At 30.3% G+C, this 27,933-nt stretch overlaps 1 protein-coding gene across 2 annotated transcripts in view; it reads left to right on the top strand.

Annotated features, from left to right (window-relative positions):
• The first annotated feature begins 4,691 nt into the window (after positions 1-4,691).
• The window catches only part of LOC142327954 (uncharacterized), a 56,147-nt gene continuing 32,905 nt past the window's right edge, over positions 4,692-27,933 (top strand). For both annotated transcript variants that reach the window (XR_012757131.1, XM_075371375.1), the window contains exons 1-2: positions 4,692-4,809; positions 9,943-10,175. The gene's annotated coding sequence lies outside the window, so the exon portion shown is untranslated. The remainder of the gene's footprint in view (positions 4,810-9,942; positions 10,176-27,933) is intronic.

Raw genomic sequence — 27,933 nt, 5'->3', positions numbered from 1 at the left:
AAATCTGGGGTAGATATAACAGCAAATTAATGTGGCCGTTGCAAAACAAGGCGATGTAATATTGCTGTTTTAAACCGATTTTACCTATTTATTTAAAAAATGCTCGCCAGACTGGGATATATTGTTAATGGAACTCGACAACAGAATAATGCCGGTCACTTTTGAGGAGTCATCGGACGATAAAATGTAACCGATTCAGCAAAATAACATCCGAGTGTTAATATTTTATATTCATAGAAATACACATTTTTGTAATTTTTTTCCGAGCTGTTAGTGAATAAATACTGAAGTAAAAAAAATAAATAAATAAACATCCATAGTTGTAATACTGTTTAAATTGTCTCACTCCCCTTTCACTAGTATTGCATACTAATACACTCTCGTTCGCCGCTAGATTATTCTCTCTCCTCTCTCTCACTCTCTCTCTCTCTCTCTCTCTCTCTCTCTCTCTCTCTCTCTCTCTCTCTCTCTCTCTCTCTGTCTGTCTCTTACATAGCCAAACACGATTTGTAGTATCAGGTAATAAAAAAAACTATTAGATAATTTAAGTAAAAATAAAAAAAAAATTTATTTATAATCTGTACTTAATAAATTTATATTCATACGAACAATGACCACGCTTTACTCCTAAAAAAATGAATATACGATTACGTTACCGCTCGGATCACCGTGCTACAAAAAATTAAATGATACAATTACTATAACACTTAGTTATTTTACTAATCCGATTCTCAATTACCCGGACTTCCGTGTTTAATTTATCCGTAAAACATGCATAGTTTTATTGTGCAATTCAATTGTTATATGAATTAATTATGAATAAAAGCTAAACAAAAATTTCCTTCGTTGGAAAACGGAACAAATAAATCTATTCAAAATAAATATATTCTATGATTGACGTTTATCAAAATCTCGATTATCCGACCTCTATTCTCAAAAACTTACAGCAAGTAATTCAAAATGTATAATTATAGATAGCATATAATCTGCTGAACCCGATGGTAGATAACGAATTTTGAGAATAGCAACCCGCCTTATCATCTTTCCATTACTGAAGAAGAGACTAATTACAAATGAATCGTTGCGACTGTCATTAAGGAAGGAGATATATTTACGGATTCTAACCAGCAACTTTTGGATTAGGCAATAAATGTTCTACTGTTCTACCACTGAGCTATCTTCACAAATCTCTCTCTATCACTCTCCCTTTCTCTCTCTCTCTCTCTCATAAATATATATATATATATATATATATATATATATATATATATATATATATATATATACTTTATCATTCAGGGGTTAAATCTAGTAATTTGGGTACAAAAAAATTTTTTAGCATTTTACATTTAAGTAATGTACATCTCAAAAGTATTTTCACAAAATTTGAGATAAATCGACACATAATCATCTGCCTTGTCATTAATCCCCTCCTATATACCTTATTATATTATATCCTATATACCTATTTATTTTCTTATACTCGTTCTGAAGATTATTTCGATTGGAATTATTGAAAAATCGTTGTAAGTCAAGAATTGAATTCAAGATCTGTTAATTTTTTTTTAATGTATGAAACCTGGCTGAAACAATTGTCGGTGGTGGTGTCTAACATGAAAATCGAACCGGAGACTTTCAGTACATCAGTCATTTGCTGTACTGTCTCTACTAATAGTGTTTCGATAACAATATATTATAAAAATGAAAATGAGACACAGTTAAATGTTTTGTACAATGTTAAAATAGCTCATTACTATATAAGAACGAAGTATAACTTAAAATCTGAACAAACAGAATAAACTTCACACATTACTTTTTGATAGTATTAATAAAAAATAAATCTCTCTGTCTCTCTCACTGTGGGTGTGTTTTTGTTTGTTTGTTTGTGTGTGTGTGTGTGCGTGTGAGCACGCACGCGCGTATTTGTATTGTAGATGTGGTAAATTTAGAAATAGTGAAATCATATCATTACATCCATACGTATCACTCGTTAATCGTTTTTATAATCTATAATAATTTGTAGTTCAGTTATTTTTCTTTAAGATGATTAGCTATTGAAGTAGTTACAGTCTAGATGTGGAAAATTCTTCAGATACTATTCTGGTATCCAATCCAAGACCTTTGGTGTATTATGTAGCAAGGAAGTACGCTTTCTGTGACACGGTCACGGCGACATTACATTTTTATTGTTAATTACAATATTCGATTTTTTTTAAATTTCTGCTTTAAATTAAAATAAAAAATATTTAGTAAAAAAAAAATTATAAAACCGCGCACCCCGAATGTAATTTTATATAAATGTGCAATCGTCACGTTTATGTGCGCGGTTGTAATTATATATATTAATTGAATATTAGGTAAAATTAAATAATTGAAAGCCTCATTCATCATTACCCTTTTATGTACCGTTAGCTATGTTCTTTAGCTAACACGAACAAGTGAATTTGAAAAGTTGTATTCATTTATTGCGTTGTTCAATTGTAAGTTATCACGGTTAATAAAAAATAAAAATGAAAAAAAAAATCAGAACAAAACTTTTGGCTAAATTTTTGTCGAAAAAAAGTTAATAATAAGTCTGACCATCTAACATAAAACCGACCTTCTGCTTTGATCTGCAGAACATAATGAAAGTTTCAAGAAAAGTGAGAAAATATTTGTAAAGTATTTCATACTAAACAACAAAGGCAATTTATCTTTCTAAAATAGATAGCTAATTTATTAATCACCAAATGTAGACACAGGCAAAAGGTTTTGTTATTAACAGAAATCTAAACAAAAAAACAGAACTTCAAACAAAAAAACTAGAATATTGATACCCGAAATAATTAATAAGTACAGCACATTTAAATAGAAATACGTAAATAAAACGTTTAGTCTACAAAAGATTCAGCAAAATCCCTGTTCTAGTGTATCGGAACTTACTTGAAACCAAATTATTTTAGTTACATATTTTTATAAAGTAATCTGTACTTAATTTTAATTAAAATAACAAGAATAAAAATATATTTGACTAACCTAAAAATAATGATTTTTGCAAATGGTAACACGTTTAGTTCATTACATTCCCATAAGTTAACCAATAATCACATTATTTGTGTACCATTTTTCTTATTACAAAATATTATTATTTGAAAGAACTTACCTAGTTTACACGTAGAATTATTTTCTAAACGGTTTTCTAGCTTCACGTAAAATACATCTAATATACATCTAATACGATAAATACAATAATAAACATTTGATACGATTTTTAAAACAATAACACACTTACAGAAAAGAAATAAAGCATTATTTACTGTATGACAACGTTATTCGTTAACAACACTTTTAATAGATTAATAAATTACCAGAAATAAAATGTAAGCTAATATTATTATTATGTAAGATTTGTTTATTTTTTCTACATCGCTGAATATAATGGAAACAGGCCCCTTGGCCCCTTGCCAGCCAACTTTGGCATCATATTAATCACTGCGTTGCGTTTTTCACTTATAACACATTTACATACAAAAACCTTCCAAACTATAACCGGTAAGATGAAAAAAAAATTTTTAATTTTTATGGTAAAATTTTTTTATTTATTTTTTTAATTATATTAACGAATCAGTATATTATAATTTTACTTTTATTTATAAAAAAAAAAAAAAAAAAAATTGTATAATACAGTTAGTAAAATAATCACTGATTTTATACAATTGACCTCTCGGTTGACCGGACTTAAATAAAATATAACCGGATAAATAAAATATGATATATTTTATTTATCCGTAAAATTTACATAAATTATTGCTTGTTATAGTATTCGAATTATTTGAGAGATTTTCGTGTTAGAAGATTCAGAGATTAATTATGGTTGAAATTAAATATAATGAGATTACTGTTTATTAAAACGTCGATTATTCGAACCTCCATATCTCAAACATTATGTGACAAAAGCGGTGACAAATCTGAGAGAAAAATAATTATAAAAATGCTGAAAAAAATCGCTTGTTGAACCATTTATAGACAAAATTTACATTAGAAAAATTGAACTTTGTAGCGATCAAATCGAGTCTAAATTTATTTGTTTTTTATAAGGACTAGCGTGCAATTAGTAACATCTCTAAGTGTTATTGCGCTTATTTGTATTACAGATGTGCTGGGCTGTACTGTGAAATACGGTAATCGACTTGATATGAGGTAAATTTGGAAATAATCGTTTTATATCATAATCCCCATGTATTAAAAAAATATTCATTAATATTTTTTTATCATATGTATTAAAAGAAATGATCCTGTTGTATTTTTCTGATTGATTACTCTAGAGGATACGGTCTAAGTTGTAAAATTGTGTTGCAACTATAAAATATGCGTGAGTAAATTATTTAAGTTAAATTGAATACTAGTAAAAAGAAATAATTGAAAACCTTACTACCGTTTGGATTCCTTTGTTACGTTCCTTTATTAACGTGTATATACGTTTTAAAATTTGGTTTAAATTATTTTTTATGATTATAAGTTATCAAATGTTTAAAAAAATTAATATTAAACTGTCCGTCGGTCGCTTGTTCTGAGAGGTGCATTGTAGGAAGAACAGTTTAGATGGAGTGGTTATTTTCACAATTTAGCTCTGGCGGTTTGAAGAAATTAGTTGTTGTAGGGGTGGGGGTGAGACTGAAATTACGTGCGTGCAGAGAAAAGCGTATGGATCCAGCGGCCATCTTGGGTTGATTGCACAGTTTCATTTAGATTCTCATGTCTGTGGTCAGACTTAACTATTAATATTATATCTTATACGTTTATTTTAGATAACCCTCGTTGTTGGTCGAGGTAAGAATTTTTTATATATAAGTTATTTTAATGTAGATTAAAGTAAGGGTCATTATTTTTGTTTGCCTATTGTATCCAAACTTATCACGTAGTGAATTTTAAAATACAATTTGCACTCTCCTATTTTTACAAAATAAATTAACTATTTCGTATACGCAAACGTTTCTGACTTTGTTTTCTATTTATAATACCGGCGAAATAATATCTCAAAAATAAACAAACAGAAACAAATTACGCGACTGGTTATAAATTTTAGGCTAATCGAGCAATAAAATAATTAACCGAGGAAATAAAATTATTGTACGATCTAAACGTACTGAACTCTGGGGTAAACAAAGTACGGTTTATGTGTTAAAAACAGTTTTATTATTTTAGATAATTTAACATTTTTAGTGGCAAGTTGAGACTGATTCGTTACACACTTTCTGGACCCAAGCCTAGAATCGAACCTCGGATCTTCCATACAAAGACAAGTACGCCTTTTCCATCGATGAGGTGATAAATTAATTTCTAGTTTTACTGATTTCAATTACCAAGCGATATTTGTAGTTTTTAAAATAATATTGCTTTTCTAACCTAGAAAAATAATTTATTAAAAAAATGTCAAGTTCATGCTACTACAACTTTTTAATTAATCTGAGCAATAGACTACAATTTTTTTTAGATATTTTTATTTATTTTTTATTTACAGAGATAGTACTTAACAAATCCACCTTAACCAGACCAGATTGTTCATTAACCTAACGCAATACTTCAATTACTGTTAATTATTAGGACCACTGGACACATCTTCTGCATCATTAACATATTTAAAGAAATCCTAGTCGCTATAGACTAGGTGTTCAGACTCAAACATTGATTCTTCTTCATTATGCTTATAATTAAAAGAATTGCCCTTCTTCTTGTTAAAATATTAAGTTGTTACAATTCAGTCAACAGCTGACATTTTCTTAACATCTCTTCTTATAAATCTGTAAAAATGTAAACTATCTCGTTCTTCTTACTTTTTTGTAAAAGTAAATTTATTTGAATATTCAGCTAGCCTATTTTATCAGCTGATATTTTATTTTAGTAATTCATTATTAATGCACTGTTTAGGCTAAATTTAGAGCTCTTACTGTCAACATACACTCTTGTATCTATTTCAACAATGTAATGTAAAATTATTTAAATAACATGTGATGATGGCCATTATTAGTTATTAAAATTAATATGAACCAGCAAGTTTATTATGTACCTTGGTATTACACCAAAACAGGTTAGGTTAATTAACATATTTTGGTCCTCTGACCAGGGATATATTGAAGGTTCTACAATTCAATACTTAATTCATAATTAATACCAGGGAAAGGATAGTGGAAATATTGCAACAATTTATATCAAAAGAAATTGCTATACAAAGAGGGTACTTTCATTAACTTAATTTAATTGTGGAATAATTTCTTCAGCTATCTAAAATTGTTTAAACTGGGGTAGTGAGCACAATCATGTTTTTGGTATTTTAAGGTGGTTGAAACAAGTTTTACAAATTCCATTGGTTTCAATATATTATGGAGATTTTAATGTCTTCTATTCATTAACAATAAACAGAAATTAAATTTACAAATACCTTTTTATGATGAAATATTATTTTTGGGTTCTAATATATTTACAATATAACAAATATTAATGTAAGGTTTTTATTGAATTTACCATTTTGTTTCAATTAATAATTTTCAACCGGTTATGAAGAATGATAGAAACATCAAAGAAAATAATTTCATCAATATTGGTCTGCTTATTTATTTAGAAAACAATAAAAAAAAAAACATTCTTTGGAAATTCAATATGGGCAAAGAACAGTTAATAATGAATTAAGTTTATAAGGTCAACAATTAAGTATAAACCTGATCTACTATTCATTTATACACCAGTATGCCAAATAATTTATTAAAAGTTGAATATCATTCATTTTATGGGTTAAAGAGCGATGACCTAACAACGAATATTCTAATGCATATAAGAGTTTGGTACTTAAATGTATTAACGCCACTGCAGCTACAGCTGCTGTTTAGGTTATCTTGACTTTGTGTACTGACAAATCGTACGTATATCAAAATAACCTAACCAAATATAACCTTTGCTCGCCAGCTTATGAAAGCAAATTTTCTGAAGCTAAATATGACAATTGATTCAGTAAATTACTGATTCGGTTACGGTTAAAAAAATCAGTATAATTACTGAGGCAGTTTTTTTTTTGTAGCATGAAAAAACTTTCGCATTATCGTCCAGAACAAATATATTACAGAGGCGTTATGCACAGATGTCCTCTCTGATGTAGATTAACATCGTGTTTCGATATTTTATTACTTCTGTACTTTAGAATCCTTATTATAACTACTGAATCAAGTTTCCAAACAACATAAGTAGACTACAAAGTACAAATTCACACACACACACACACACAATATTTCATGGCAGGTACTAGCGCCTTTCTCTTCAACCCGAAAAGTTTTGAATTCAAATTAAAATATATATATACTTGCACAGGCGTTAAAAGAAACAATGAACGGCATAGATGAAGTCCTACGCAAGAACTATCGCATGAAAATAAACAAGAACAAAACAAAAGTAATGAAATGTAGTATAAATAACAAAGATGGACCACTGAATGTGAAAATAGGAGGAGAAAAGATTATGGAGGTAGAAGAATTTTGTTATTTGGGAGATAGCATGAGAACTTGTTTTTCTTAAGTTGGCTGCGTCGTTTTCAGAAGCGATTTGTGATTCGTGTCATGTCAGATATCATTAGATAAATGAATTATCAACCATTAGATTTATGAATTTTATACATACATACATACACACACACACACACACACACACACACAGAGAGACACACACACACGCAGAGAGAGAGAGAGTGAGAGAGATAGGCTTGTACGTTTACGAAGAAGAGTTGTGATTATTTTATCATAAATAACGCTTGAGTCACATATATTTATGATACATAACTAACTATATATAAAGATTTTAAACACCGCCAGAATGTCTTTAAAATAAGTAATCTTTTTATTACTGAATAAATCAATAAATTTACTCGGTTCATCGGTTGATATTTGAATACATCAAATTTTGTTGTTTTACAAATACTGTTATAAAGAGTTCCTGTGGGCATTAAACTATGTAAACTACCGGTAAGAGCTAAAAAAAATTTAGACGGTTCCGAAACTTCAAAATTTTCTGATTCAAAAATAAAATGTTAAATATCGTATTCAATATTCGTTAACACCTCGGAAATCAATTTAGTTAAAAATTATTTCAGATGGTGCGATTCTGATCGATTAAAACGAACCGATTTATTTGTTGTAAAACTTATTTATTAAATAAAAAATACTATTTTAAATATATTATTATTGTAAATATTTTAAAACTATGGGACATAATGAAATGTTTATTCGAAAATTTAAACCAAATAATTTTACGTTAATATAGAACTATCAGTAACAAAAAACGACATTAAATCAAAATAAGCGATAAAGAAAAGAGCGGGGTAACTTTATGTAGTGTGCTTACGAGAGATGTATTAAGACACAAGTGAAGTAGTCTATATTGCGTTTGCTGTTTGTGCGTTATTTACCGGCTAGCTGCTGTACCCGTCTCCTTCGCTGTCTTTCTCATACGTTATTTGTCTCTTTCTGTACCGATTCGTACCGAACAGTCAGATCTGATTTACTACATGCAACAAAACATCGTGTTACGTCGATGAAAAATGCATTATTTGTAATTAATTTATCTTGCGTTTTACGAAAATTTTGTATAAATACAAAAACAAAATAGAAAAGGATTCTTCTACACAAACTCGGTAAGTAATTTAAATATTAGTATTTTGTACTAAGAAAAATAGTACGGTACTAAATAATGTGGTGACAGAATAAACGGGAATGGTGAAAATTAAATGAACTAAATATTTTAATTTTTTTTTTTACAAATTACCAAATTGGTTTGTAAACCGATCGATTTAGACATAAACATTCGATTTAGGCGATATCTCTCGATATATACAACTACATTAAATCTAGTAAAAAAAGTTTTTTTAGGCTATTTATTTACAGGTTTTTTGTTTTTTATTTTTATTTATATAGTAGTGATAGTAATGAGGGTTAAACTGTAGTAAACATTCCGGGGGTCATAAGAAGAAAGAAAGAAAAGTAATAGCGAATTAATATTATTATTTTCATAATATAAGTTGTCAAATATAATACAATAATTTATTTAATTCGTACAAATTAATGCCGGTCCGCTAGATAAAAATTTGCTTTTAAGATTACAAAGTAAAATAACTTATTTTAAGTACCAGTACAATAAAAAGAGGAAAGCCGGTTTATTTTGTGGATTAATCTTGTTATTTAAAATCGAATTATTATAGGTATTTTAATTATAAGATTCTCGGTTTACCGACTTCTCTCGTTCATTTATCCGAACGTTCGTGTTGTTTTCAGTATTCTTAAGTTAACATTAAACAAATCTCTTTGTTTCTCTTTCTGCAGCTGAAATAACATTAAAATATCTAAATTGAAGTAACTGTTTTTTAAAATTAATATCTGAAATTTCGATTATCCGAACATTCATAGATCGTTTATCGGAGGTAATATACCTGTCAATTTAAATATTACGTCAGTTATTTTACGAAAATAATTCATTTTTTTGCTTCAAATTTAGGTATTTTGTAATTTATTATATTTCTATATTGTAATATTTTCTTTTCAGTGATTCTAATCCTACTGCGATCATTTTATTTTATATTTTTTTTATTTTTAAATTTTAAGATAACAGCGTAACCTTTCACTAGATAAAGTAAACGAGATTAAAGTAACTAAATTTTATATGTATAAAATAATCATGAAGTCAAACCGGGAATGGAAACTCAGGACCAAGTGTGCAAACCTCTCCTTGCAAAAAGTAGATTTTTACTTTTTAACTGGCAATATGTACATGTTTATCAAAGGTGAATCCAAATCCAGTCGGATTATTACAGGAAGGAGTAGTATGCAGTTTTATCGAATAATATGTATCTCAGTAGCGATTGAAACACAACCTAATTTTAACGTTTTTTATATAAAAAAATAATCATTTAATTTTTTTTCTGTTTAGCCTCCGGAATCACATAATGTATTATTACTTCAGAGGATGAATGAGTGTAGTCTTGTACAGACAGTGTCACAGCTCGACCGTTCCTGAGGTGTGTTGATTAATTGAAACCCAACTCGCCAAAGAACACAGTTATTCACGATCGTACTGTTCAAATCCGTAGGATATGAACCTTAGAACTCTCGATTTCGAAATCAGCTGATCTGCGAAGACAAGTTCACCTCTAGACCAACACGGTGGGTTCATTTTAAAACGGTTACATTAAAATTTCTTTGGTTACTGATCTAGGTTAAAGTTTTCAGTATTTGGACTACATCTTTAACCAAAGCATCTTTATCAAAGGCACGTTCTTAAAAATTAAATAATTACATATTTATAAATTCTGTATCACAGTGTTCATTAAAAATTATTATTAGAAAATAAACATTCACAGTAATTATAGCATTTTGAAAGTAGCAGACATGAATTCATAATCGGGAGAAATATTTAAATAAACTCAAATACATTTTGTAACAGTGGATAAAGGTGTATAATTAATTTACATTTTTCAAAATTTTATATTTTGGATATCGGATGTAAAATAAGGTAAGTTTCAAAATCTAATTTTAATTTTATTAATTTACAAGACGATCTATATTTTTTATTTATATAAGTTATTTCTTTTAACGAATAATATTTTTGAAAAAAAAAACTTTATTTTACTAATTAATTCTGTTACATTTCTTAATTTTTCTAATTCAACAGAACGATTTACATATTACGTAATTCCATAAAATTATCTTCAGTTATACTAACTGTATTATGAAACTCATAATATCTGTATGTACTAAGAGACTACCGGTCATTAATCTGATTTACAATAACATTTTGTTTGTTTTATTTCTTCTAACAATTTTTTATATTTTTCTCCATCATAAGCATGTAAATTAGTAGTAAAGAACAATCGAACCGAGACCATTAACAATTCGTCTTTTATTTCTTACTTTATTACTTACCAAGACTATTTTTAACTTATTCATTTTCGAACGAGTAATAAATTTTAAATAATTACTTCCATCTCTAGACTTATGACTGTTTTTACTTACATTATACAATTTATAATTAAAAGGTATAATTAAAACAATTTAATAAATATTCTTAAATATTATTCAAATTTTATAAATAGATTTACTACTTTATCATAATGAATAAATGTACCGGTAAAAAGCCTCTAATTTGGCTAAATCTAATTCTATCGGGACCGTTTCCGAATTAATAGTTAGGACCTGCAAGATATTTTAAATACAGATTAGTTTCTGTATCGGAGGATTTTTCTGTTGTATCTGTTTAACCTTTCGAGGTCGTTAAATGTATTTTACTTTTTGTATATGTCGTGCTGTTTTTCACTGAACTGACTTTTCCTTTATCATATTTATTTTTCTCTTTACTTCATCATATTTACTTTATGATTTTTGACGTAATCGTTTATTATCTGCCGCTGTATATCTGCTTCTAACAATGAAGTTGGGTTATGTCCATAAAATTTTCAAACTGTTTTAATTTGGTAACAGAATAAATACTACTCTTGTACGCAATAACTGCATATTTTATTTCATTTTTAAAACTATCGTTTTTAATTTCTTGTCGGTTATTAAAGATTCTGATATGTTCAGTTACCGTAGACTGAAATCTTTCACGTTGACGATGGATGTTGTGCTTGTAAAATATATTTTAATTTTATATATCCGCATTCATTTTTGAATTATTGAATTCGGTATCGTTATTAGAAATAAAATTTTTCAGGTATTTTATGACGGGTAGATTAATTTAATAATTTATCAGCTGCTTCTGTTAATTGTGATCTTTCAATCCATTATACTTGTGTATACCTAAAAAACTATCTAAATTGACAAAATCTTTTGTTTTTCAACAAAAAAAAAAAACGCCTATCGATATGAAGTATTTTCAGTGGTTTAGGTGTTGGAGTCAAATTCATTTCTGAATTTAAAGGAATTCTTTCACGATTTGTTTTTAAACGAATTTCACATTTATATAATTTTACATATGTATTTTTAAATGCGGGGTATAATATTAGCGGATCTAAATCTATCAAAAACATGTTCAAGTCTTGATATATGTTCCTCTAAACTAGTTGAATAAATAAGATAAACAGGTTAATTTTATTCTGATTTCCAACTAGTATATTCGTAATGTGTTGGGAGGTAGGTAAGCTATTAGGTACATTTCATTAGAAAGCTACCTATTGTAATGGATACCGTGATTCGACTTCGGGAAAATTTCGATATATCTTCGCGTTTCACATCCTCCAGACTCCAAAACCACCGTCAGCTCAAAAGCTTATATATATATTTCATTTTCTCGTGGACACGATAACTGCCGTAATTTTCCGCAAATCACTTTCAAACTGTTCCCTGAAAAAAAGATGCGACCCAAAATCTCGTACGAGTTTGTTAACGGCCAAAATCGGACGATGGGGATGGAAATGGAGGGCTTTTTCGAAAAAAAAACAAAATATTGCTATAACCTTTTTATTAAGTAAAATATCGAATTCGTTTATGTTTCTACGATTCTTTGGATAAGAGCCTAAAACTTTTGTAAGTAAAGTTTTTTGATATCACCAACCATTGGCTCAGGGGGTAGAAAAAATGAAGTTTTGAAGACAAAAAACAAATCACACCTCCCTTAATAGGCACAGTATCGCATCGCTTAAAAGTGTTATTTAATCGTCTAAACAGTACGTAAAACTTTATCAGACACGGCTTGTCGTAAGCTAAACATGTGAAACTTTTTTCACATACGATTGTCGTATTGAGTAAATTTGAAGTTTTCTTAACTTTAAGGTGGGAATTTTTTTTATTCCCTCCTTAGCACCGGTGAAATCTTTTTTTTCAACTTCTTTTTCAATTATATTGATGTATTAATAATTATTAACCTCTTGATTGTAAAAAAGGTTTATAATAAATAATTCAATAATAATAAAAAATATGAAAAAAAATCAGTAGTTATTAATGAAATAAAATTTTATGTACTTTCCATTTTTTTTAAAAAAGGAAATGAAGTCGGATTCGAACCGATGTACCTTCCCCTTGTAAAAGCGAAATATTTCATTAATTGAACATAAAACGATAAAAAAAGAAATATTTTTCATTCTCGAGATGAAAACAAAAATATGTACGCCAGGTAAAGTTATGTAAACAACAAAAAAGTCCTAAATAAAATAATTCTGACTACGCTAATTGTACAAAAATCTACCTAGAATAATTATGAAAAACGACAAAAAATATTTGTTTTTCTTTCTTTTCTTACAAGCACATTTTCATGATACAGTAAGTTAGCGATGTGAAATTTAATATTATTTCTATATTTGATGTAGTCGGGTGCCTGTGTAGGCTATATGAGGTGGTAACTCCCGAGTACAAGATAACGCATAAAAGTAATATTAAATTTCATATCGCTGACTACACTAATTTTTTTTTGTCTTCAGTCATTTGACTGGTTTGATGCAGCTCTCCAAGATTCCCTATCTAGTGCTAGTCGTTTCATTTCAGTATACCCTCTACATCCTACATCCCTAACAATTTGTTTTACATATTCCAAACGTGGCCTGCCTACACAATTTTTCCCTTCTACCTGTCCTTCCAATATTAAAGCGACTATTCCAGGATGCCTTAGTATGTGGCCTATAAGTCTGTCTCTTCTTTTAACTATATTTTTCCAAACGCTTCTTTCTTCATCTATTTGCCGCAATACCTCTTCGTTTGTCGCTTTATCCACCCGTCTGATTTTTAACATTCTCCTATAGCACCGCATTTCAAAAGCTTCTAATTTTTTCTTCTCGGATACTCCGATCGTCCAAATTTCACTTCCATTTAAAGCGACACTTCAAAAATACACTTTCAAAAATCTTTTCCTGACATTTAAATTCATTTTTGATGTAAACAAATTATATTTCTTACTGAAGGCTCGTTTAGCTTGTGCTATTCGGCATTTTATATCGCTCCTGCTTTGTCCATCTTCAGTAATTCTACTTCCCAAATAACAAATTTCTTCTACCTCCGTAATCTTTCCTCCTCCTATTTTCACATTCAGTGGTCCATCTTTGTTATTTCTACTACATTTCATTACTTTTGTTTTGTTCTTGTTTATTTTCACGCGATAGTTCTTGCGTATGACTTCATCTATGCCGTTCATTGTTTCTTCTAAATCCTTTTTACTCTCGGCTAGAATAACTATATCATCGGCAAATCGTAGAATCTTTATCTTTTCACCTTGTGCTGTTACTCCGAATCTAAATTGTTCTTTAACATCATTAACTGCTAGTTCCATGTAAAGATTAAAAAGTAACGGAGATAGGGAACACCCTTGTCGGACTCCCTTTCTTATTGCGGCTTCTTTCTTATGTTCTTCAATTATTACTGTTGCTGTTTGGTTCTTGTACATGTTAGCAATTGTTCTTCTATCTCTGTATTTGAACCCTAACTTTTTTATACTAATGAATCTGAAAAAAATGCCGTTAAAATAAAGAAAAACTCGCTCGACTATTGTTTGTTATTCTAGGTAGATGTGTACAATCAGGAGTAGTCTGTTTTTTTTTTAATAATTTTTATCTTGCAGTATAAAAACCAATTACATATTTTAGGGTAATATTGTTTTAGGTATAACTATGTATGGATTATGATTTTAAATACTCATCAAGAAAGCACTGATAAAACTATAGTAAAAGTAACGGAGAAAGTGATTATGATGGATAATGAAAAATGTTATTAAAAAGATATTTGCACAAACTTAAACTTTATAACTAACAAACTGTTAAAATATATCATCAAATAAAAATATCAATATTATGTCGAATATTTTGCAGGTTTAACTGTACATCTTTTTCTTTTTCCTGTTTAGCCTCCGGTAACTACCGTTTAGATAATTCTTCAGAGGATGATATGTATGAGTGTAAATGAAGTGTTAGTCTTGTACATTCTCAGTTCGACCATTCCTGAGATGTGTGGTTAATTGAAACCCAACCACCAAAGAACACCGGTATCCACGATCTAGTATTCAAATCCGTGTAAAAATAACTGGCTTTACTAGAACTTGAACGCTGTAACTCTCGACTTCCAAATCCGCTGATTTGGGAAGACGCGTTAACCACTAGACCTTCTTCTTTTTCCTGTTTAGCCTCCGGTAACTACCGTTTAGATAATTCTTCAGAGGATGAATGAGGATGATATGTATGAATGTAAATGAAGTGTTAGTCTTGTACATTCTCAGTTCGACCATTCCTGAGATGTGTGGTTAATTGAAACCCAACCACCAAAGAACACCGGTATCCACGATCTAGTATTCAAATCCATGTAAAAATATGGACCACTAGACCTAGGTGGGTTTAACTGTACATCTAATTATCATTTAACACGCGCGCGCGCAGAGAGATAGAGACACACACATACACACAGTTATTTCTTAACGATAAATATTTTTTTTAAAAACAAACTTTTTATTTTATTATACGTATAAAAAAATTATTTCAATATAAATATTCTTCCATAATTATATTATATTAGCCGATGTTAAGTGTAAATGCTAACAGTGATTTTTTAATTAAAACTTAATAAAATAACATACGTAACAAAGACAAAGACTTCAACCAGGAATACATACCACTAATAATGCTTACATATGCTACATACTGAAAATCCTAACATGCGTGTGTGTGTGCGCGCGCGCGCGTGTATGTAAAATTTTACATAAAAGGATATTGATAACATTTTAAAAATTACTTCTGCAGGAATATTGATAGTTATGCCCCAAAAGGGTTTGTATCTTATTTTTGATATATTTACGTACAAAAAATTTTTTAAATTGTTAAACAATGGGTTTCTTTTAAAACGAAATTGCTCTAAAAACTAGAAAATATTTGTAATTTGTAAAAATTTTCAACATTAGTAAAAATTTTGCGCTCACAAAATATTACTTAGTTTTATCATTTTAATTTACGTTCGTTCGCATTTTTACCTTTATTAATCCTCGCAGAACACCTATTCCAATTCTTCAGTAAAATGTTATGAGCCGCAATGGATTTCTTTTTACAAATATTGAAAATTACTTTGATTATATTACAGTTACTGAAAAATTATTTCCTACTTTTTAGAGAAATTTTTTTAAATTTATTTATTTTTACTTTTTGGTCTCCCGCCTTCGCTTGTTCGTTCAAATGCTATCGATTCGTTCACATCGGTTTATAATTTTTTCTCATTCTTTCTTACTCTAGTAGCGGGCGCGTAATAAATAAAATAAAAACTCAACTTTCGCCCGCTAAAAATCAACTCGTCAAATCTCGCCCGTTTTGCCTTTTCGCTTTCATTCGCTCTCTTTTCATGCTATTTCTCCAACCGTATTTTACGGTGTGTTGCAGTTTTTTTTTTTTGTTTTGTACTCTAGTTTCATCTTTTTGTTACCATGAGAATCTACACTACACGAAGAAAAATGATTTTGTTATAGTAACAGAATTCATTTACTTACGACAACAAATCGGTTTGTCGTCGTAACAAAATCAGATAACTTACAGTAAAAAATCAGTAACGATAGTTAATAGTAACAAATCCATTTTGTAATCGTAACAAAATCGTTTCGCTGCCACAACACACCCTTAGTTACCGAAACATATGATTTGTTACCCGTAAGTAAACAAATAAATATGTTTTTACAAATGTTCGACATGTTTGTTTTAGAACGATATTAAATATGGTATATTATATTATCATTCGTGCCAAACGTGTATGATTTTTTTTAATAGTTTTCTTATGTTCGAAATCCTGTTTAGATGACACACGTGAAATGCAAAACACGTGTTTTGCATACACGTGAAATTTCAGCTTGATTGGATAACGGGAAGTTTTCAAATTTCAGTTACTAAATTTCATCTAAACAGGATTTCGAACATAAGAAAACTATTAAAAAAAATAACTGTAATTGAGCGTTATTTCTACGCTCTTTCGTACGGGTAAAAATGTACTTTGCACAATTCATAGCGTTATCCGACAAACACCGCAAGAAAATGACCAATTTTCTTTAATCTAAACGCTGAAATTGCATACAGAATTACAGTTCTTCTCTCTGGAATATGTATATATACGTTGTTTCTACATGAGCATAAAGCAAGCGACTTTATTTGAAAACTGAAGGTGTTTGAATCTAAAGGGCAAGTCTAAAGGAATGTACGCCGAACATTCAAAGGTATATTTACCGATAATCCAAATAGTATCGCAAAAGATAGAGAGAGACCTTTTTTTGTAGAAAATTTAATTTCAAAAACTGTAAATGGTGTCAGAATTCGATTGATCAACGGTTTGACCGTAGTAAATTTAAATATAGGAAAGGAACATAATCCGGTTGTTACCGCAAGCAATTTAAACGATTACCGTCATGAAACGATGGAATATTTCGTTACGGTAATAGTCGTAAATTCTTTTCGGTTATAAAACCTATGTTAGTACAAAATTTCACCTCAATCGGCCGTGTAGATTTTGCGTGAAAGAATAACAGCCTCATAAAAATTATTATATATTTACACAGATTGTATCACAAAGTTTTCCCGGGCCCTTTCATAACCTTTTCTATTCGTGAAAATAATCTACTCGTTTAAATTTCATTTAAACATTCGTCCTAAAATACTTCGTTTGCGATTTACGGCTAATGAAACAGACGTGAAAAAGTTTTCTTTGTTTGATTCAACTTACTCTATACCATTTTGTTTAGAATTAAATCCTCTACAAGTTTTGTTTAAAAGTTATTTAACAAAGTTATTGTACGTCTAACATTAAAAACGTCTAACATTTTTACCCCGATTTATTAATTTCACACTAGATTTCTACCACTACTGCAGATACGGTTCTAGGATATATTTTTTTTCGATTTTTCCGGTCAAAAACAAAACGATTCACTAATTTTGTCCCTTAATTAATGTTTTAAAAATTTCAGTGACATTATTTCACCGGGATAGCTGAAATCCGACGTAACTCGCAAACGAAGCATTTTAGGACAAATTTTTATTATGAATTTTCTCCATTATCTTCGCGAGTAGGTTGTGAAAGTCCCGGAAGAAATTCGTGATACACTGTGTATATATAATAAATAATTGTATATGTAATAGATAATACATTACCGGGAAGATAAAATTTTAATTGAAATTCAATTAGATTCAATTGAATCGATTCTTTTTTCTACAACTGATGAATGATTCACCTACAAGTTTACAAAGGAATGTAAAAATGGAAATTTTTAGCATAAGCAAAATGTTACACCTCACTGATATTCGAATCCGGGACCTCCAGATGAAACGCCGAGACGCTACCACACCGCCACGGTGATCGGAAGAGTGGTAAGCTTAATATAATTTATTAAATCAGTATATTTTTAAAATCTGAGTTCGATTTCTAAACGGTTTTATAATTAAATTTTTTTAATATTAATCTATTTTCTTTTTTAAATAAACCTTTATTTAGTTTATTAACTTTTGATAATAAATAAAAATATTTATGTATAAAATTAAATTTTTAATTATGTTTAACTGTTTATTTTAACATTTATTTTATTATTTTAGTTGTTTTAAATAGATTTTTAATGTATATGTGAGGGTGCGCGTACGTGTTACGTAATTGATAATAAAAAAAACTGTAAACAACAACCGTAACATTAATCTATATTGTACGAGTTAAGAAGACGTGTATACACCGAAGATCACCGATTGTAAGTGGAGATGGACGAACATGTATACAGCCTAACTCACTCGATCCAGTCGCTTAGCGTTACGGGCGATAAACGAAATTAAAATTTACGTTTCATCAATGTGTGTTGTTTTATTTACACAAAATTAACGTCTTTATTTTAACATCATGGTATGTGCTTTTTAATATAGACTTAATAATGTAAATATACTTAATATAGAATGTAGTGTATTACCATTTTTATTATATTTTAAAAAATAGTATTGAATAACTTGTTTCAACCCTGCTTGTAGTGTGTGCGTGTGTGTGTGTGTGTGTGGGGGCGCGCGAGCGCGCGTCCATATCCTTTATTGCTTTTATATTAATCCTTTATAATCATCAAATTATTGTTGATTTTTGTTTGATTATTGTTGATTTTATTTGCATTTTTGTGCGAGTTTGCGTGCGGGCGCGCACATCTATGTATGTGTATGTATTTAATTTATTCTTTTAACTGATTGTTGAACGAATGGATTTTGACTTTTTTCGTCATAAGTCAAGCCGATCTTAACACACTAGTTATGATATATTTTTCAGTCTACCGGTTGTGAATTATAAAAAATAAAAATTATTTTTTTCTTATCACACTTTGGAGGTACTGAACCGACTTAAAAAAATCCGGTTTTTCTATATAACGTAGACGTACGTAAATAAATGATTTACCATAATTAAATAATTAAATAAAAATGAAAAAATTTTCCAGAACATTACCAATATAACTATGAATATAATTTAACCGTACTTAACCTACGCTCGCTTCGCTCGCTAACTTTGACTAGCGAAGGTTAAGTTTGGTTATGTTTTTAAATTTATTTATTATATATATATATATATATATATATATATATATATATATATATATTTATTTGTTTATCTCATAACCGAACACGAATATTGCCCTTTTTGTTATCTTCAACTGCTCATTCACGTTATCTACGAACTTTCGGGCAAATTGTGTCTCTTCTTTCGTCTTCGTGTTGACCTCCAATATAACGTATTGCAATCTGGGAAAAATTGAGGTTGGGGGAATAATTGCTCAGAATTACCAAATGATATATAATATAACTAATGTAATTTCACAACTTACATAGAAACAAATTTCCCCGTTAGACCGAGTTACTTTTTACACTTTAAATATTATTCATTTATTTAATTCTACCGCTCACCTGTGACATCACAACATAGGAGTAAATTAGAGCAATTTTTGTAGTGGGCATGCGATTTTAAAAAAAGTTTTTTTGCAAATATTGTTATTTTTTAATTATTAACAAATGCGCCTAAGTAAAATATGACCTTAATTAGGCGAAATCTCGAGACTGAGGGTGACCTTGCTTCACAGCCTCATCTCTTTGAACTTTTAAGTTGAAATTTAATGGCATGTGCCTCATATGAAGAAGTGGTCTAAATCGGTCCAATAGTTCTGGAGATATAAGGTGATTTATATGCAAACACCGAACACATGTTTATACGAACATTAACAACAGGACAATTTCCATTCGGTTTTTTTGGTTCCTTAGGCGTCAAAACGTCAAGATCCGGTGAAAACCGCATATGCCGAAATCGGACCGATTTCAATACTTTCTAGAGCTGTAGCGCTATCGAGACGGGAAAGTTAAAGGTAATTTAGTAACTCTTCTTTGCGTTTGTACTGTTAGACATTGTGTGACGTATAATAAATCAACTATTCTAATTAAAAAGGTGCACTAATAAATTTATTTATAGGAAAATTGCTCTATTTATGAAAAAGATGCAAAATTTAAATTTAACTATATCTGGTTCCTGTATATTTTATGTCCACATTTAATAATAAATTTGGTAATTATATAAGTTACGGTCTCGCCACTGATTTTGATGAAATTTGGAATATAACTTATGTAAAAGAAAGTTATTCGTTACTATTAAAATTATTAGTGGGAAACGCCTTCCATCGAGTTACGTCCCTTCCAAGTTACGCAGCACCCTTACCGAAATTTCGAAATATTACAAGTGTAAATAAACTTTATTTTGGGACTGAATAAATTGGTTTCAATGAAATTAAATTCACTTAAGGTTAAATTAATTTAGGTTTAGTTTACGATGTGGGTTTTGGTAAATGTACAATATACATTATTTGCAGAGTAAAACGCTTGGTTTAAATGAAATTTAATCGAGTATAGTTAGTTTAGAACAAGGTTAATGTTAGGTTTACGAGTAAGTCGGTTGAAATTTTCCGTAGTTTAACCGATTAATTCACATTTCAAGATTTCTGTTCGACTCTACTTTAAGCAAATCTAACCTTATTCTTAACTAAATTTATACGAAACAAAATTTTAGTCGACAATTATTGTATGTTACTGTGAAAGCTCGATATCTGACAAATATGGATTTTCTCCGGTACATATCGGCTCACACCAAATACATCTGTGAAATATCAAAATATTTACTTATTCAGACCTTCCCCAGAATATGTGACAATACAGATAAGTTCTGGGGTAGAGGGTTGAAACGATAACTAAAAATTAAAAAAAAGTCACTCAATACGGTAAATGCTTACGGTAAATAGATTACAAGAAATGCTCGTAAAAAAGGAAGTTTAAATTTTCGCCATATGTAACCTACGTTTGCTAATCTCGTCTAATTAACGTTAAATTTACAAATTAAATATGTTATTCTCCCACACTGGAGGCGATTAATCAAATTCACCGCATTTATAAACAATCTAATCAAATTTTCAGAATTTTATAAATGAAAAGGTCCAGTCGCTATCAGCGTACCCTGAATGCGGTGAGTCAAATTAATCGCCTCCAGTGTTTGAGAATAACATGTATAATTTGTATATTCGATTTAAAATACAAATTTATTCCGATAATACTTTTACAAATAAATACACGAAGTTCCATTCTCTGGAATACCTAAAGTTACATTTTTTTATCCTCCGGGAACACCTTTAGGTATTGCTTCAGAGGATGAGATGAATGACAATTTTTGTATAGCGTGTGAAAATACCATGTCTGACCGGGATTCGAACCCGAGTCCTCCGGATGAAAGGTCGAGACGCTACCACTCGCGCCACAGAGGACCGCTTAAAAGCTCCATTGCCGCAGGTAATTCTATCCTACTAAACGGCATTTGTATGTGTGTGTGTGTGTGTGTGTGTGTGTGTGTGTGTGTGTCCTTAGCTTAGCACGGGAATGTACTGTTCACTAGCTGAAACTCCTGATTCGTTAGTACATGTCTAGCGGTGATTAGATGTATACTTGTTATATTATTATTTATCGATATACCTTATTAATATACGTTATATTTAAAACGACCTTTGGGGAATATTTAATACCTTTTAACCGCATCTGAATTTTGGTAAGAAAATCGTAAATATCTCGAAATCGGTTGGTCCTAGCGCTCTGAAAGATTTTTTCGAACCCCCCAGGAAGAAAATCTATCCGCTCCCAGTGGTACCCATCGGATGATAATATTTTCAAGCGCCCCCGGGGCGCCGTTCGGAAATCGGTGAGGGGGTGTGATGAGTTTCCACCGTAGTATTTCGGCAACCGCTCGTCCGATTTTCACGATTCAAACGGCGTACGTATCGTCAGCTGGTTGAACGCTAACTGTTAAACGTATCGGATACACTGTTGTTCCACTGTATCTTAGTTATACGGAAATAGTTTACCCTGTGTTCAGATTGCAGTCGGTAAAACGTACCGATACGATCTTTCGCTAAATACGCTCAAGCATGTGCTCTAGCGCAGCTGTAACGTATAAACTTATGAAGATAAAATGTAGAAAATAAAAAATATATTAAAAACACTTTTTAAAAACCTCCTTAAATTAAACACACTTAACGGTAAAAAAAAATTAGGACTGTATCTAAGAATGGATTTGACAACAAATACTTTTGTTGTTACTGTATCAGAGGAAAATTCCGATTCGTTAGTATCTTTCTAGAGTTAAATTTCTAATTTAACTTTCGTTATATCGGTTTTCATCATTCAAAAAAAATATTTTCGCACAAGAGGTAATCGATTTTGGACACCTAATAATCCCATTCCGAGACGCCGCCCGCCAGAGCAACCCGTCCGGGGGGGGTCTAGCTGCGAAGGGCGTGCCTACGGCAGGTCTCTACAGTCAGTAATACAAAAATGTAGCCTAATCTAAGTACAATTAATCTAAGGTTTGTCGCATCGAGTCTAGTTCATATTATTACTCATTACGTGTAAGGTGGAGGTTCATTCATCAACAGGAGCACAAAATCAACAATAATGCTGATTTTTTTAAAAATGTGGAACTCCATTTCTTCCCGTTTCCAAATACTTCTCAGATACACAGCAAAAAACTGTTCCCGTACTTAAATATCACCCGGTGTGTATAAAAGAACATGTCCTGAATGACTGATTCATCAACGTCCAGCAAAAATACTGAAAAATGGATGAAAATTTGAGTACATGTTCTTGCGCTGTTCCATTTAAATAAAATGGATTTTTTAACATTCGGAATATAAAAGAGTGAAAACAAAGTAACAATGAAACTTAGTATTTTTTTTTTTTTTTTTTTTTTTTTTTTTAATTTGTCGGTAACAAATGAAGATTTTTGAAATTTCATTTAAAGATTTAAAAACAAGTTTCTACATTTTTTTTGAAAGTCAGCCTTGAAAGTTATAAGAAAAGTAAAAAAAAGAAATATTTGATCAATCCTTGCAAATTTTCCCCGTTTTCGACTATATTAATTGAGATACCTAATCACTAGATTGGGGCTTGCAAATACTCCTTCATATTTTTTTTGTCTTCAGTCATTTGACTGTTTTGATGCAGCTCTCCAAGATTCCCTATCTAGTGCTAGTCGTTTCATTTCAGTATACCCTCTACATCCCTAAAAATTTGTTTTACGTATTCCAAACGTGGCCTGCATACACAATTTTTTACTTCTACCTGTCCTTCCAATATTAAAGCGACTACTCCAGGATGCCTTAGTATGTGGCCTATAAGTCTGTCTCTTCTTTTAACTATATTTTTCCAAACGCTTCTTTCTTCATCTGTTTGTCGCAACACCTCTTCGTTTGTCATTTTATCCACCCGTCTGATTTTTAACATTCTCCTATAGCACCGCATTGCAGAAGCTTCTAATCTTTTCTTCTCAGATACTCCGATCGTCCGAGTTTCACTTTCATACAAAGCGACACTCCAAACATATACTTTCAAAAATCTTTTCCTGACGTTTAAATTAATTTTTGATGTAAACAAATTATATTTCTTACTGAAGGCTCGTTTCGCTTGTGCTATTCGGCATTTTATATCGCTCCTGCTTCGTCCAGCTTTAGTAATTCTACTTCCCAAATAACAAAATTCTTCTACCTCCGTAATCTTTTCTCCTCCTATTTTCACATTCAGCGGTCCATCTTTGTTATTTCTACTACATTTAATTACTTTTGTTTTCTTCTTGTTTATTTTCATGCGATAGTTCCTTCATATATATATCGAAAATACAGTTTTCGGGATTTCTTAAGGGGTGCGACGGCTTACAGTATATTTGAGAATATTAATAAAATTGTTTGGGTTATTATTACGATTATGTTCCAAAATATGTCTGGTAAAATTAGATCGTTGCTAGTTGGTGTATTCTTTATGACTGCTATGATACAATAGAAGTAAACTATTTTTTAAAATTCTAATCCTCGATTAGATTTTAACCTTAAATATGAACTAAATATAATTCATATGAACATAAGAAGCATAAGAAAAAGAACTAAATATAATTCATATGAACATAAGAAAAAATTTTGATGAAATTTTTTTTTACTTAAGTAATTGTAAAGTTAAGTTTCAGATTATTATATTGACCTAACTTGGATCGGTGATGACATTGAATTTAATTTCAGTTTAGGTTATAACGTATATTATTCAAAATAATAAACTCGCAAAGAGTGACTGGTATATGTTAATTTGTAGATAAAAATATTAAACACGAAATAGTGTAACTAGAGTTAGAAAATGCAACACATCGGGTCGGTCTAGTAGTGAAAGCGTCTTCCCAAATCAGCTGATTTGGAAGCCGAGAGTTCCAGGTTCAAGTACTAGTAAAGTGACTTATTTTCATACGGATTTGAATACGAGATCGTGGATACCGGTGTTCTTTGTCGGTCGGGTTTGTAATTAACCGCACATCTCAGGAACGGTTGAACTGAGACTGTACAAAACTACATTTCATTTACACTCGTACATATCATCTTCTGAATACCTGAACGGTAATTCCCGGAGGACAAACAGGAAAAAAGAAAGAAAGAAAAGAGTTAAAAAATGCGAATTCAGTCTGTATTAATTTTAGAATTAATAACGGGAACCGTAAACTGATTGCCGTTTATCGATCGCCTTTCCAGAACATACGTTCTTGCCTGACTAGCTTAGATGCTTATCTACAAAATATAAAGACGGATGATAACGTAGTTTTAATAGGGGGATACGAATTTGAATATTATTGATAATAATAAGCTGATAAATGAATTTCATTTCTTAGTATTGTGCAATTATATGAATTTAAATCTTGTGTAAACAAATCTATACGATTACAAAACAGTCTCGATGACGTAATGCTGTCGACCAGCTACATAGACAATATTTTCTTTAATAGCGGTTCCGTTGGAAGAGTGACGTGATCGGGGCGACCGTGAAGACTGCCATCATTGACCATTACTATACTTTTTTTCATACGACACTTATAGACTTTGTAAAAGATAATACAACAACCGATAATATTATCGATAAAATAAATTATGATGAACTTAATCTTTCTTTCTCCTGTTTAGCCTCCGGTAACTACCGTTTAGATAATTCTTCAGAGGATGAATAAGGATGATATGTATGAGTGTAAATGAAGTGTAGTCTTGTACATTCTCAGTTCGACCATTCCTGACCCACCGGGTTGGTCTAGTGGTGAACGCGTCTTCCCAAATCAGCTGATTTGGAAGTCGAGAGTTCCAGCGTTCAAATCCTAGTAAAGCCAGTTATTTTTACACGGATTTGAATACTAGATCGTGGATACCGGTGTTCTTTGGTGGTTGGGTTTCAATTAACCACACATCTCAGGAACGGTCGAACTGAGAATGTACAAGACTACACACTTCATTTACACTCATAACATATCTTCCTCTGAAGAATTATCTAAACGGTAGTTACCGGAGGCTAAACAGGAAAGAAAGAAAATTACGTTAAATAAAATAGACTAATATTAAATAGATTAAAAAAAAATTCTGTTTAATAAAGATTTCTATTTAATATTAAAATAGAAAAAAATAAAATAAATAGATCTATCTATCTAATAATATGGGTTCCCATGGGGGACTGAGTGTAAGGCTACTGGTGAAGTGATGCAGAAACCTCGTGCGATCATCGATTGGTAATACACGTATAATGCTTGTAGGGTGCTGTTTTGGGAGGTGCAATGGGATGTTCTTATAATATTTTTGCAAACAATCGTCCGATTTTCAAAATTTGTTACTTAGTAGATTGAAAGCTAACTTTTGCGTTTATCAAATACTTTCGATTTAACAAATAACGGTTATTCGGAAATATTACATCTTCGCAACCGATCTTCCGATTTTCAGAATTCAAGCGGGGTGTTTACTAGTATAGAAAATCATAATGGAACCAAACCAAAAGAAAAAGAACAACGTTTGTCAGCAGTTTCTTTTGGGCAGTCGTGTTTTTTAATTTTTAATATTCATCTCTTGTTTATCTTATAATTTGTTTTTGTAATTTTTTTACACGTAATCTATATAATGTATTATTGTGTCTCTATCAGAATGAAGGTTTATCTATAATAATTAGTTTTATAATGTGAGATTTGCCGGTTCAAATACTACCTGCTGCGAGAGGTTAAAATTTGTAAACCAAATCGAAAACTCTCCAACTAACTCATAAAGGGTACATTGATGGTGGTAGTTTAAGATCAGGCATGTTCCTTTACTAAAAATAGTTCTTTGTGTGTACCGTTGACTATCAAATTAGGCTAATTTTAACGTCTAAATTTTACCGTGATCGCTTGCTTGTTTCTATTTTTTCTCGAGAACAATTGGTCGGTGTTTTTGTGCCCTCAAGTGTTTCTTTATTAATAAAATATTACTTTTTAAAGGACCTGCCAGAAAATTTTCAATAATATTTTGAGCATTTTTGTCAGGGTATCTTAAAATCTAAGAAAGTTTTGTTTGTTACGTTCTGTAACCAAACGGTAGACGGTGACATGATTTTAAACTTTTTTAGTTATTAAAAAAAAAGCGTAAGTATCTCTAATATTTCATACCACGAGTACTAGAAGAGTAGCACGTGACTTTCCCGTTCCCTACTCGTTGAGCCGAATACAGAATCGGACACCATTTTTGTCATTCGATCAACTTTTGTAATAATTTCACCAAAAATTAATGTTTAAATCAGTCGAAGTACGACCGAATGATTTTTTTAAAATGTAACATTTATTACGACATTACAAAAAAGTGTAAGATTTGTAAAAAAAAAACTTCATTCGCGAACCAGGTTGTATTTTCGAGGGTTAAAAAACCCCATGAAAACGCTTTCGTGCTTTTAACACAATAGTTCAGTCTTTATTTATTAACTGTTCTATAATGTATATCCAACGAGTTAATTGTTAAACAAATATTTTGTTTAAAGGAAGAGAACGCCGTTCGAAGTGTAAGACCCTTTTTTTTCTATAAGATAATTTTTTTTTAGATTTCTTTGAGAAGAGGAAATGAGGTAAACGCTAGTTTTAAGTTAAAAAAATTTTGTAAAAAATTAATTTTCTTAATTTATGTCCTTTGAAATGTTCTTTAAATTTATTTTCAAAGTATTATATGAAAAAAGTTTCGGTTCGGTTCAAAATTTCCAAAAAAATATTTGCAATCACATATCTTGAAATTATATTTGTACAAATAAAGAAAATCAATTCAAGGTGATAGGCTGAAGTAGAAAAGGATTTATTCTAAGCGATATATTTTTGTTTAAAGAAAGATAAAAATTAGTTTTATTGCACCCAATGAGGTGTGTGTTATTATTATTTATGTTTTTTTTTTTTAAGTTCAAACTCACTTTTAGGTTTACTAATGTAGATGTAAATACTGCGTATATCTTTGTGCAGTAAAATTGTAATTTAAATCTACTGTTAAAACATAATTTAGAAAATTATCAAAATTCTGATTTTGTTTAAAAAAATAAAACGTCGATTATTATTATTAATATTTTAATTATTTTAAATGAACTATCAGAATGTAATG

This window comes from Lycorma delicatula, chromosome 7, assembly GCF_047948215.1.
Source record: "Lycorma delicatula isolate Av1 chromosome 7, ASM4794821v1, whole genome shotgun sequence".
NCBI classification, from domain to species: Eukaryota; Metazoa; Arthropoda; class Insecta; order Hemiptera; family Fulgoridae; genus Lycorma; species Lycorma delicatula.
Note: the sequence above shows the minus strand (reverse complement) of the source record. Positions and strands in the feature narration are given on the sequence as shown.